Here is a 13782-nt window from a genome sequence, read left to right as displayed (position 1 = left end):
TTCTTATAGATAACGTTTGATGGTTGTATCATTTTTCACTCTTCACGCGTCATACAGACTTCAAATTTATCCAAGCCACTTGCTTCTGCTTCAAATTCTAAAGTTTCATCTTCATTGTCAGTATCTACTGAATCAGTCGAATCATCTGATGTATCAGTAAGGTTAATTTGGTTTTTTGAGACAAATGGAATAAATGGAATACCCACATTACTACATATGCAATTCTCATTATATCTCTTTTATTTTTTGTGATGTTAGTATAAACACTTTCCGCCAACCATTTATTATTTAATGTATCGCTCATCTGTGTCCAAACATGTGAACTGTACTTAGGATACGTTCCATCCTTAAATTCAACAATAAACTTTTCAATACTATCCGTAGCATCCGTAACAGAAACCAAAGCTACCCTCGGCATCGTACTGAAAAATAAATATCAAGGCTATAAATTCACAAGTAAAAATATTTCACTTAAACAATAACCAAAAAATTTGTTTTATTGTGTTTTTTAAGTTCTAAATTATAAAACGAATTAATGATAAGAAAAGCTTACAAATGAATTAATGATATAAGTAATCTACACTACATGAAAATAAAATTTCATAAATCACAACTCAAAAGACGATTTGTTAAATTTCAATTATTTTTCATTCATTAACATTAAAATTTTGTATGGTAAATTATTTAAGCATAATAGTAACAATAAAATCCATGATCAAGCAATAATTATTAATGTATAACCCGTAACAATGATGAAGTCAATACCAGTCATTCAATTGTTTTTAGTGATCATCATGTAATCCGTTCAATTCAAAAATTTTTTTTTTTCATAAAATATTTTTATTTATTTAAATAATAATAAAATTCTAGAAAATTAATTAATAAATAATTAATTCTTCTTAATATTATTATAACTCAATTAATTATTTATTAATTTTTAACTTCCCGCTAAGAGTATCGACGATTTTCAAAAATTTCGGGAAGTTATTGTTTTCACCCCGATTTTCGAAAATCGAGTTTTCATCAGATGTCGACGTTTTGAGGTCCTAGGAAGCTATTCTGACTATTTTCAGAATGATGTCCGAGTGTGTGTGTGTGTGTGTGTGTGTATGTATGTAAACTCTTTGTAACTTTTGAACTAATAAATCGATTTGGATGGTTGAGGTGGCAATCGAAAGAGCTTGTTGGCCTTCAACTTTCCTGAAAATTTCAGATTATTTGATCGAATAGACTCGAAAATATTGGCGAATTACGAAAAAAAAAAAAATTTTTTTTTTAGTTTTTTATTGATTTCTGAAAAACGACTTATACGATCGACTTCAAAATCTAATCAGCTCTAGTACTCAATAAAACGCGTCGATTGCCACCTCAAACATCAAAATCGGATAATTCGTTCGAGAGTTATCGCGGGAGAAAGAAATGGTGAAAAACGGTTTTTTCTAAATATTTTCGAAACGACTGACGCGATCGATTTCAAATTTTAATCAGCTCTAGAACTCAATAAAACGCGCCGATTGCCACGTCAACTACCAAAATCGATTGATTAGTTCAAAAGATATCGGCGTTGAAAAGTTAAAAAAATAACATTTTATGTTATTTTTTCCGGATAAATCATAATATAACGTACTAAAATGTGCCTGATATCATACCAACTCATCTTTTTTATGGTTTCTTCCGATCATATAATGTCATCGAACTTGGTTTTTAGTTAAAATCATATTATTAACAAAAAAATCGATAAAACGTAGTTTTTAATATTTTTATCGGATATTTCATATTTTATTGTTTCTTACATGAGTCAAAATTTATTTAAATCTTGATTTTGATCCCCGACATTGATTTCTGCCTCAATACACTTATTTTACTGAACAAAATCAGGAACTAAATTTTAAAAACCGCTTCATTGATGATTTTCGATTCTTAAATTTTCAAACTTCAGCATAACAGGTAACTTGTTAGAGCTTGAAAAGATCATAAAAAAACAATTGCATGTGATAGCATGTGAAGAGCTCGAAAATATATCTACACTAATGTTTTCGAGCTCTTTGAGGTCGAAAACAGTGGGAAGTTTTGGGGCTGGCCCGCAGGGTCAACCGACAGACCGATTTTTTTTGTTATTTATACTCCAGTTAGAAAACTACTTTATCAACATTTGTAAGGTGGCATGAATGTATTCGCCATAGTGGCCGGTTTTAAAAATTTAAAAAAATTTCGTGAAAAGTTTTATTTTTACTTTCAATGATATACATAGAATTGAAGATTATGTATATAGCTAAATATATACACAATCGCACCTTACAATCAAATAATGATACTGAAAGTAAAATAAATAAACTAACTACTTGTAAGTAAAAAACAAAGTATTGAAACACACAAAAATATTTTTCGAAATTCTTTACATGCATTTTCATAAATTTCTTCCTACACAGAAAAAAAAAATCTCGACTGAAAGTAAATATTTTTGAGTCAAGAAATTTTTTCTGAAAACCTTAATTTTCTTGGATAAAGTAAAAATCTAACCAAGACAAATTTACTTGGCTCAAGAAAATCTTGACTTAGTTCCCGAAAATGTTTGTTTTCCAAAATATTTTCTTGACTAAAGATTAATTTTTTTTCTGTGCACAGTAATTTAATGCTTGTTTATAAGGAAAAAAATTTTTTTAAATATGCTAATTTCAGTATCATATTCAAATAATATATCAACGATCATGATTTATATAAACTACCCTCACCTTGCTAGTTTTTAGCATCCTTATAATTAATTATGCATTAATCAACACAGATTGAAAAAAATGAAGTAGAATATCTATCATATTATGACAGGTAACATATTGTTCTTAAAACCTTATATTTATATGGTGTTCCTGAAGTCTTTTTCTTTTTTTTTTTTTTTTTTTTTTTTTAATTTGACATAATTCCTGATATAAGAATTAATTTCTGCAAAATAGAACATATAAACTTTTAGCTTTGATAATTATGTATAAAATGTAAATAATAAAAAAATAGGCGTTTACGTCTGGCTAGTTGAGTTAGAATGCACATCGTTTTATAATTTTGATTTAAGTTCAAAGTTACATTCAGGATCATAAACGAATGAATAAACAAGTAAATACAAAAAAGAATGAATTGCTCCACAACATAAGAATGATCAGTTACAATATAAAAAAATAATAAAATATTCAGTGTGGAAAAATGTCGAAAAATTGTAAAAAACATTTAATACGCAATTTTAAATAATAATTATACTCACTGCGAAAACCATATCGAACATTGAAAGGTTTAAAAATCTCAGTTTGGAAAGATTTCTCTTTATTTGTCTCCATTTTTTTATAACCACAGTATATACCTATAATTTCATTAATTATTCCTATACACTTAGTTACACTTTATGAGAGAACGATTTTAACTATCAAAAACAAGATGGCTTTAAAGTTAGCAGATATTCAACAATATTCAAGTTTTAAAAATTATATCAGTATAGATACAAAATTTTAAAAAAAGCTTATTTAAAATATTGGAAGAACACTATATGGATTAAATTTTTATATTTTTTCATTATTAATTTGTTTACATAAATAAATACAAATTGTTGGATATATGTTAACTTCATTTTCGTAAAATGAACGATATGTTAGCAAATAAATACTCACGATTGAAAATAGATAAAAAGTATATTTACCGAACAGATTAATAATTATAAATTTTAAAACTATGCTGTAATCGAAATGAGTGTGAATGTAGCAGACATCAGACAACTTAAAACTTTAGCTATCGATATCTCTGCGAGAAAGGTGAGTGCAAAAAATTTAAAAAGTGGCACTGGCGTGTATTTCAAATATCTTTTCACGTATTTTTGACTTTTTTCACCCACTGTTTTTCTATCGCTATAATTTTGAAACAAAATTTTTAACAAGTTCTCTCATAAATTATAACGGTGGGCCCTGGCTACTTCGTGTCCAGTAGCCACGAACCACAGTTACAAAATTTCCCGGTTAAATAATTAATTATTAATTATGAATATAGATTTTAATTATTTTATTGCTGGTTCTGAACGCGGGAAATAAATCTCAGAGATGGGTCGACTCGCTTTTACCGGACACGCGGCTGAAATTAACTTATTCTAAAGAACGCTGGTGATAAAAGAAATTTATTTAAAAACTCAATTGCCTTATAAATATATATATATAATTTATTTAACAAATTCCCCAATATTTACAAATTTCCCCTTTATTTATAATTTTATATAGGTCCAGCGACAACCAATTAAATATATTTATACGTAATTATTTAATGGACACGGGGTAATAAATTAAATAATTATTTATAGTGAAGTATTACGTTGAAGAGAGAGAGTATAAAATAATAATTTTATCATAAATCTTATCTGGAATTATATCAACGACGTACAGGCGGGATCGGACGACGCTGCATCGTGGACCTCCTCTCTGAGTCTTGACTGTTGATGTTGGCTTACTGACTTGATCCTGGGTGCACTCACACAATTCACTTAGATAATAACTTAATGAAATATGGTTTTATGAACCAGTTATATATAAAAAAATAAGATTAACTTAGAATTCACAAAATCAAGCGAATTTAAAGACGAGGCTGTCGTTGCCGGCACTTCGACTTGAGTGTCGATTGGACTTGGATCTCGATTGAAATCTTGAACTTAAATTGATTGCCTGCCCTTGAATCGCCTCTTTTATCTAGTCGTCTTAGGCCCCAACCTCCGATGACCCCTACCTAATTATGCGCACATGACCAATTTACGGTCACCTGCTGCGTGGAATCATCCCCTGTGGTCTAACGCCTAGCTCAGCCAAACTCGGCAATCAGGCTGTAACGAGAGAGAGAGAGAAAGACCAAAAACCAACAAGGACAGCGAGAGAGCCACACTCTCACGTCGTACCAATGCTGCCCGGTTATAAAATATATATTAATATAAATTGATAAAATTTAAATATTTATATCATCTCTCGCGGTTTCGATTCACCCTGGAAACACGATGGAATCACGGTGGATCCACGACGGTTACACGGTGGGTTTTTTGTCATTTTATCACCGTGATTCCACGGTGATTACACGGTGTACCCACGATGATTACACGGTGTACCCACCGTGATTCCACGTACACCGCGTAATCACCGTGGATACACTGTGGAATCTCGGTGAATACACCGTAGAATCAGGGTGGGTACACCGTGTTACCATCGTGGAAACACCATGTAACCACCGTGTATACACGGTGATAAAATGGCACAAACCCACACTGTAACCACCCTGGATCCACCGTGATTCCATCGTGTTTCCACTTCCAGGGTATTTCCAGGCTGATTTAAAACCGTCAGGGAAACTCGGTTTGAAAAACTGTTCCGAAATTTAATATCTGTAACTCCTCTGATTAAAAGAAACAATTCAAATTGATGAAAACAATTCTAAAAAAAATTGTTTTAATCGTTTTAAATACTTTCGAATCGACTTAATCGACATTGTTTTTTAAGTGTGAATGAAGATGAATCGTTTTGAATCGACGTACACAATAAGATTAAAAAAGATTTAAAACAATTTAGTTTTTCAAATATTTCCAAATACTTTTGAATTGACAAAAAATAGTTGAATTTCTGATTTTTAAGGAGATTTAGAACAATTAAATACGATTCAGTGTTTCACTGAATCGTATTTATCAATATTAGTTGAATTTCTTATCCATGAGCAGATTCAGAACAATTAAAAACGATTCATTATTTCGAATTGTTTTGAATACTTTCGAATCGACAAATGATATTGGTTTTCCGTTTTGTATGAAGATTCGAAATGATAAGAAACGACTTGTTTTTTTCGAATCGTTTTAGATATTTTTGAATCGACATATAATAGTTGAATTTCTGATTCATAAGGAGATTTAGAACAATTGAAAACGATTCAGTATTTCAAATTGTTTTGAATACTTTTGAATCGACAAATAATATTGAATTTCTGTTTTGTATGGAGATTCGAAATGATTAGAAACGACTTATTTTTTTTTAATTGTTTTGAATTTTTTCCAATCGACATATAATAGTTGAATTTCTGATTCATAAGGAGATTTAAAACAATTAAAAACTATTTAATTTTTCTAATTGTTACGAATACTTTTAAAATTATACTTTTTAGTGATTTGCAAAATCAAAATTTTTTCACACCGAGTAAATAATTATCGTATCAAAATTTTTTGTCCTTAAGTTAACATATATTTTGATACTTAGTAGAAAAATTTTTATTTGTTTCAAGAATAAAGATGTGATAGTTTTTTGTGGTAATATTGCATTTTCTTGTTTAAAGAAATTTAAATTTCTCGGAACTAGCGCTATTCGCCCCATGAAAAAAATTAATTAAAAAAATATAAAAAATATATCTTACAAATGTATGAAAAGTATATTTTTAATAGCTAGCTTTTTGTCGATTTTGGTATATATTTCATATATTTTAAGTGTAATTTAAATACACTCATGCAAAAATTAAAGGGACAGAAAAATTATAGATTTTCTTAAGTGATTTTTGCAAAGCTATAACATTGTGAAAAAAACTCTTATCGAGATTTGAAAAAAAGCATTTAAAAGCCTGAAATCTCTAGTTTCAATATATTTTTATCAAGATTTATTTAAAGCTACGACTATCGCGCAAACATGAGAAATGCCGCGAGACAAAAATCTTCCATTTTTTTTTTTTTTTTCCTTTAAAGAGTTTACAGGCCGTGAAATTTTTTTTAGCTAAACTGATTAAAATTAGAGATTTCAAGATTTTAGATGCTTTTTCAAAATCTTGATACGATTTATTTTCACACAGTTACAGCCTTGCAATTATTACTAAAAAAAAAATTCTAGAAATTTTTTTTTCCCACAATTTTTTGCATGTGTGAATATTAAAAATATATCTTAGAATATAAAAAATATATGCATGAAAATATAATTAAAATATATCTAATATGTGTTAAAAATTATAAAAAATATATCGATATGATGATATAAAAAAAATATATTGCCATAAAATTTCAAATATACAAAAAATATAATTATGGAATTCAGATTAATTTCCAATTTACTCAACAATATAGGAAAAAAAATGATATCTTCTTCAAATAATTTTTTTTATATTATTTATGTAATTTTTTCTTCTATGTCGTTGATCAAATTAAAACTATGTTTTTAATATTTTCATAAGTATATTTTCTATACCGGAAAAAAATGATTTCTAGGCGCAAGAATTTCTTTCTCGGCTCAAAAAATATTTTCTTGCTCCAAGATGATTATTGCTTTTAATTTATGATGCAAAAAAATTTCTTAGGCTAAGTAAAAGTTTTTTTGGAGAGAATAAAAATTTTTTTGCACCAACAAATCTTTTTTTTGTGTATATTTGAATTATATTATTAATATATTTTTATATCATTATGGTGATATATTTTTTTATAATTTCAAATATATTTTAATTACAAGAAAAAATCTAAAATATATACGATAATCGGATAAAAGAGCGATTAAACATGTATTTTTTATATTTTGACATACATATTGTACATCAATTTTTTTCATGGGGGCGTTAAACGTTTAAAATTTCGTATGCTTCAACTAAGAAAAAAAGTTACTTAAACCAAAAGAAAAATTTTTTGTGAGAAAAGATTCATATAGAGGAGAGAAGAGTCACCGGTGCTAGGCAGCAGCAGTGGGAGTAGTTCAGTACATGCCACGAGATCGCGCCTACGAATCGTAGTGTCCCTGGTAAGAAATATTTTAGAACTTTTATATTCCAAACTTAGAAGCGATTCTGACACGAGTACTCCTCTGTCATTTGACAGAGTGATGTGTCGTTTTTGAAAGTAATATAGTATATCCTATATTACTTTATGACAAATTGTAATTATTATTTGTCAGATTCAATACGATTCGATTTTTCGAATCGTTCTAAATCATTTTGAATCGACCAATAATATTCAGAATTTTTCGATTCGAAAAGATTCAATACGACAGGATTTTTCTAACCGTATTACCCTTAAATGAATCAGAAATTCAACGATTATTTGTCGATTCAAAAGTATTGAAGACTATCTAAACCATCAAATCGTTGTAAATTATTTTGAATTTACCTGCGAATAAGAAATTAGTTTACTATAGTTGTCGATTAAAATGTATTCAAAGCAATTTAAACAATTATATCGGATTGAATCTTTTTAAATCGTCTTGACGAACCAGAAATTCGACGATTATTTGTCGATTCAAAAGCATTTGGAAATATTTGAAAAACTAGATTGTTTTTAATCTTTTTTGGGTACGTCGATTCAAAACGATTCATTTTCATTTGCTGTTTAAAAACTATGTAGATTAAATCGATTCAAAAGTATTCAAAACGATTAAACAAATTTTTTTTTTAATCGTTTAGAATCGACTCGAAATGTTTTTTTTTTTAATTCGGAAATCTTTTCAAATCTCCCCGCGATGCAAAAATTCAATTATTATTTGTCGATTCGAAAAGATTCAATGCAATTAGATTTTTCGAATCGTTTTGAATCTTTTTGAGTCGACAAATAATAATTTTATTTCTGCATTGCGGGAAGATTCGAAACGAATCAATACAATTAGATTTTTTGAATCTTTTTTAATGCAATCTAATTGTTGATGTAGATTCAATGTAGATTTATAAGTATTCGATTTTTTATTTCCGAATCGTTTTAAATGCTTTTTAATTGATTATTAAAATTTCCATTTTCCGAATCGATTTGAATTGTTTCTTTTAATCAGGGTCGGTCTATACATATAACCACGTTTACTCAAGGGTAATTTCTCAATACGAAATTTTATTAATACGTGATTAAATTATTATTGCTCGTACATTCATATGAAAATATACAAGTATACTAGCAATAATTAAGTCGCAGATTAAGAATCTCTGATTAAAAAGCTGGCCTTAAAAAATTGGCGTTTACCCTATAAGAATAAACAAGCACTGCCTTCGATTTAAACTATGCGCTATCTAGCGAAAAATTGAGGCAGTGCTTAAAATTGTTCGCCACTTATAATTATAAAATTCACATCGCATACACCTACAATCGGGGACATTAATTCGAGTTGGTTTCTTAGTTTCGAGATTTATTGATAACCTTAAAGTTGGCGGTTTTAAATAATAAAAGAATTTCATTATCTTTCATTGGGCATAGAAATGATTAAACTTGAAATTATTTTTTGAGATAAGTAAAATTTACTTTGCTCGAAAAACCAACTCGAATTAATGTCCCCGATTGTATGAATATATATATATTAGGGTGTTTCAGAAAAAAAAAATTTTTTTCTTATGGTCTCAAAAGTTAGTCTTAGGTATAAAAAAAATCCTCACTAGAGAGCAGCTCGAAATCTCAATTCTACTAAGAGCTCAACGAATACTTATTTTCCCATTCAAATTGCATGTAAAAAAAATTTTTTTTTTGTTTTTTAAAAATAAAAGTATTAAAAAATTTTTTTTTTCGAAAATCGAAGCACACAGTTCTGAAGGAAATTAAATTCTGTACAAAAACGCTTCTGATTGTTTTCTCCGGAGAACTTACAGAAAAAAAGTTATGAAGCTTTAATCTATATTACATAGTTTAACTTCATGTTTCCATTATATTAAACAGTTTTTTAAATAGAAATTTAGGTTTTTTCTTCTGAACTAATGTTATCTGTCAATTTTTTTTAACACATGGGAACAATTTTCCTTACTTTCAGAACAGAACTTTTTTTTTAAATTAAAAATACAGAAAGAAAAAAATTTTTAATTCTTAAAAAATATATTTTTCTTTCGAAATTATTACGAAAAATAAGTAAGATTTCAGAAATCTTTTTAAAACACCTTACTGATTATACATAGCATATAGATTCACCATATAAACAGGCACACGTAATAAAATCCGGAAATTATCTTTACGTTAAGTTTTTTAATTCACTATTGTTTCAAGCTTCATACCTTTTTTCTGTTAGTTGTACGAAGAAAACACTTAAAGGCTTTTTTGTAGAGAATTTAATTTGCTACAAAACTACGTACTTTGATTTTCGAAAAAAAATTTTTTAAATACTTTTATCTATAAAAAATAAAAAAAAAATTTTTTTTACACGTAATTCAAATGAGAAAATTAATATTGATTGAGCCTTTAGCAGGATTGAGCTTTCAAGCTACTCTTTTGGGAGGATTTTTCTAATACCTAAGACTAACTTTTAAGACCATAAGACTTTAAAAAAAAAAGAAATGTTTATTTTGAAACACCCTAATATATATATATATATGTATAATGCCTTTACAAAAAGATTTGAAATCACACCAAAAATAGCACAGCTGTAATAGATTGCGCTAAGTACACGTTCAAATTGTAATAATATATTTACTATTCTACAAAAATATTTGGAATCACTAAATAATGCCAAGTTAAGATGTAATTCTGCAATAAAACAGTTGATAGATCGGTTCAATTGATATAGATGTACTTAATATAAAAAAGAAATTGGTAAAAAAGACGGAAATCATTAGAATATCAAGTATCTGGAATTTTTTTTTAATTAAAAAAGAAAAAAAAATTTTTTAGAAAATATACAAATGAAAAAAAAAATTAGTTGAACGTACTTGGTGTGCGTTATTAAAGCGCAATAAGTATATCATCTGATTATAAAACATTTACAAATTATGACATAAAAAGTTTTGTGCGTTAACGCACACCAAGTACGTTCAACTAATTTTTTTTTTCATTTGTATACTTTCTAAAAAATTTTTTTTTTTTCTTTTTTAATTAAAAAAAATTCCAAACACGTGATAATTTAATGATTTCCGTCTTTTCTACCAATTTCTTTTTCGTATTAAGTACATATCAATTGAACCGATCTATCAACTGTTTTATTGCAGAATGTTACATCTTAACTTGGCATTATTTAGTGATTTCAAATATTTTTGTAGAATAGTAAATATATTATCGCAATTTGAACGTGTACTTGGTGCAATCTATTACAGCTGTGCTGTTTTTGGTGTGATAATGAATTATTGTGGGCTCATTGAAAAAAAAAAAAAAACATAACGATTATTTTTTACCGTGAAGTTATGAATTTACAACAAATTTAGTACGCTCCATCTTTGTTCGCAAATACGTGTATAAATTATAATGAGAAATCGTCGTACGTGTTGCTGTATTAATGCCGACGATTGTATTGTTAACATCGAAAACTGTAAATTAATATGCCACAGTAAACTTATGAGGTTTCTGGTATTTCTAATCACTACAACGTTATTAGGTAAGTTATTAATTCATTAGAAATTTGAGTAGTGAATTAAAATATTCTACATGAATCTTTTTTAACTGTACTTAGTAAAAATGATCAGACACAAAACTATAGAATGATGATAAATCAAACATCAAGGGGCATTTACTGTACAAATATTAAAAAAAATAAATAAGTAAATAAAATAACTAATTACTCAATAAACTATTACAATGATGAATTCGACAAATTAATGTTTGAGAGATTTAAAGTCTTTGACATAAAATTTCATCCAGACCATTCCATCACTGCCTATATGTTGTCTTTATGTTGATATGTTAATCGAATCAAAAATTGAGGAATAGTTGTATAATAAGCTTTAGTAGAAATTAATTAATAAGACAATCAAAGGACGAATAACCTTAACTTGATTGAAAAGTCATCAACATAATTAATATTGATGTAGTTTAGTGCCCAGAAAGAATGTTTGAATGTGTTCTGATCAAATGAAATTAAATCTGATCAACTTTTACGGATGAGCATCCCGGGAAAAAATCATCAGACCTGGTCATGCATGATCAATTAATTAATTAATTAAGGTAACGAGACCGAAGTCCACCTCCGCTTTAACGGAGGCCGTTTCCGCGCCGTTTTGAGCATACACGCACTGCTAGGTCATCCCCATGTTCTGACCCAAACGATACTTTTAGCCGAAAAATATAATCGAGTAACGACTAAGGTGGACATTAACCGGAGGTATAATCAAAATTCCTCATTGCGCATGGTATCTAACCACAGCCACTACGAGTCCTATCTCTGTGAGCCAAACGCTACTACCATCTCAGAAAATAAAGAGACTCTGGTCGAAGTAGGCTTGGAAAGGCCCCCCGTGGTACCAGTCTCCCAGCGCTGGTCAAGATGGTTGCCCCGAGCCTTTAGACGCTCTAGTTATTCAAGCCAAATCGAAGTTTAGAGCAGCTAGGGGGTCATGCATGATCATGCGTTAATCTCATGATTGAGCATTCGTCATCATGCTCAAGGAGCTCAAGGAACTCGAAAACAGCTAGAAATTTCGAGGCTGGGCCACATGGCCATCCGTTATCCAGATACTTTTACTGGTTTCTAACGATTTTTTCTACAAGTATATTTTATTTCTGATTAAGGTATTCATGACAAATTATTGTTGGATAAATAATTCTTATATTTACTATTCTGGACGAGTACAATAATTTAAACTAAACTAACCTAGTAAATAGCATATCCTTATTTGTTTTTAGCAATAGTGGTGTCTTATACTTGTGACAGACTTTCAGCAAGAGATTCTATCAAATCATTAACGGTAAACTTAGCTGACCTTCAAAATCGTTTTCACACTCTTACGGTAACTATCAAGTCATGCTTTTCTGCAAAGTATACTGTGAAATCAACATAGGATTTTTATAGATGGAGGTAAATGGCGATCTAGATCGAAGACAAAAAACAGAAGAGAAAATAACAAAAATCGATGACGTTGCTGCAAAAATTTCAAAATTTATGCAACAATGGAACGATAAAGGTATTTTATCTAAGTACATTATTTCACTATACTACTGTACTAAATAACTATGGGAATCTAAAAAAGTGTTCGAATTACAACTGTGGTCTACGGAAAAAGTACGTTAACACATCAGTTTCAAAATCCCATTCTTTAACAATAATTATAATATATTATATTCCAGTAAGCACATTTAATATGACTGTGGCGTCGCAGTGACAAAACTGATAACACTGCGTTACATACATTATAAGTAACATGTGGACCATATGAAAGGCACATGAGACTCAGTTTCACACTTATTTACGTAATGATTTGACGTAAAAAAATGTATGCAAGTGCGATGTTAATGTAACATTTGGGTTATGTTTGTGAAATTGCATTTACATTATGTAGATAACTTTTTTATGTAACATAGACGTTCTAGGTGGATTCAAAAAAGATTAAAAATTAAATCGCTCGCGGATCCGTTTCCACGGTGGGTTTCAGTGTTAACTTATCCGAATTACACTGAAAATACACTGGAATTTTACGTGTATCACAGGGTGAGCTACTGAAAATTTCACTTTCAGTTTACCCTTGTTTCACACTAATCTACTGACACTCATTTTAAACTCTATTACCATTGAATGTGAACTGTATATCCTAGTGGATCTAGCGCTACCGTACACACTCGCTAAAACTCGGCGTATTAACGGAGTTTCGACGGTGTTTTTCGGTAAAAAGCGGTGTTTTGCCTGCCATGATGACACGAGGTTTCAACTGTGTTTTCTCGAAGTTTTCACGATGTTTTGTCTGCGTTTTCTAACGTATTTTTAAAATTTAAAAATTTTGGTGTAATTAGTATGTAAAATAGTTATTTTCACATTAAAGGAGAACGTGCTCTGAAAAACACCGTATAATATAGTGTAATTTAAGCGTAGAATTAAAATTCTTACCAAAACAGACGCCGTGTAAAATAAGTGTAGTTTTGGTGTACTCTTTGGTCGAAGCTTCGAT

The sequence above is a fragment of the Microplitis demolitor genome, chromosome 7 (genome assembly GCF_026212275.2).
Source record: "Microplitis demolitor isolate Queensland-Clemson2020A chromosome 7, iyMicDemo2.1a, whole genome shotgun sequence".
Classification (NCBI taxonomy): Eukaryota; Metazoa; Arthropoda; class Insecta; order Hymenoptera; family Braconidae; genus Microplitis; species Microplitis demolitor.
This window is presented reverse-complemented; position numbering follows the sequence as displayed.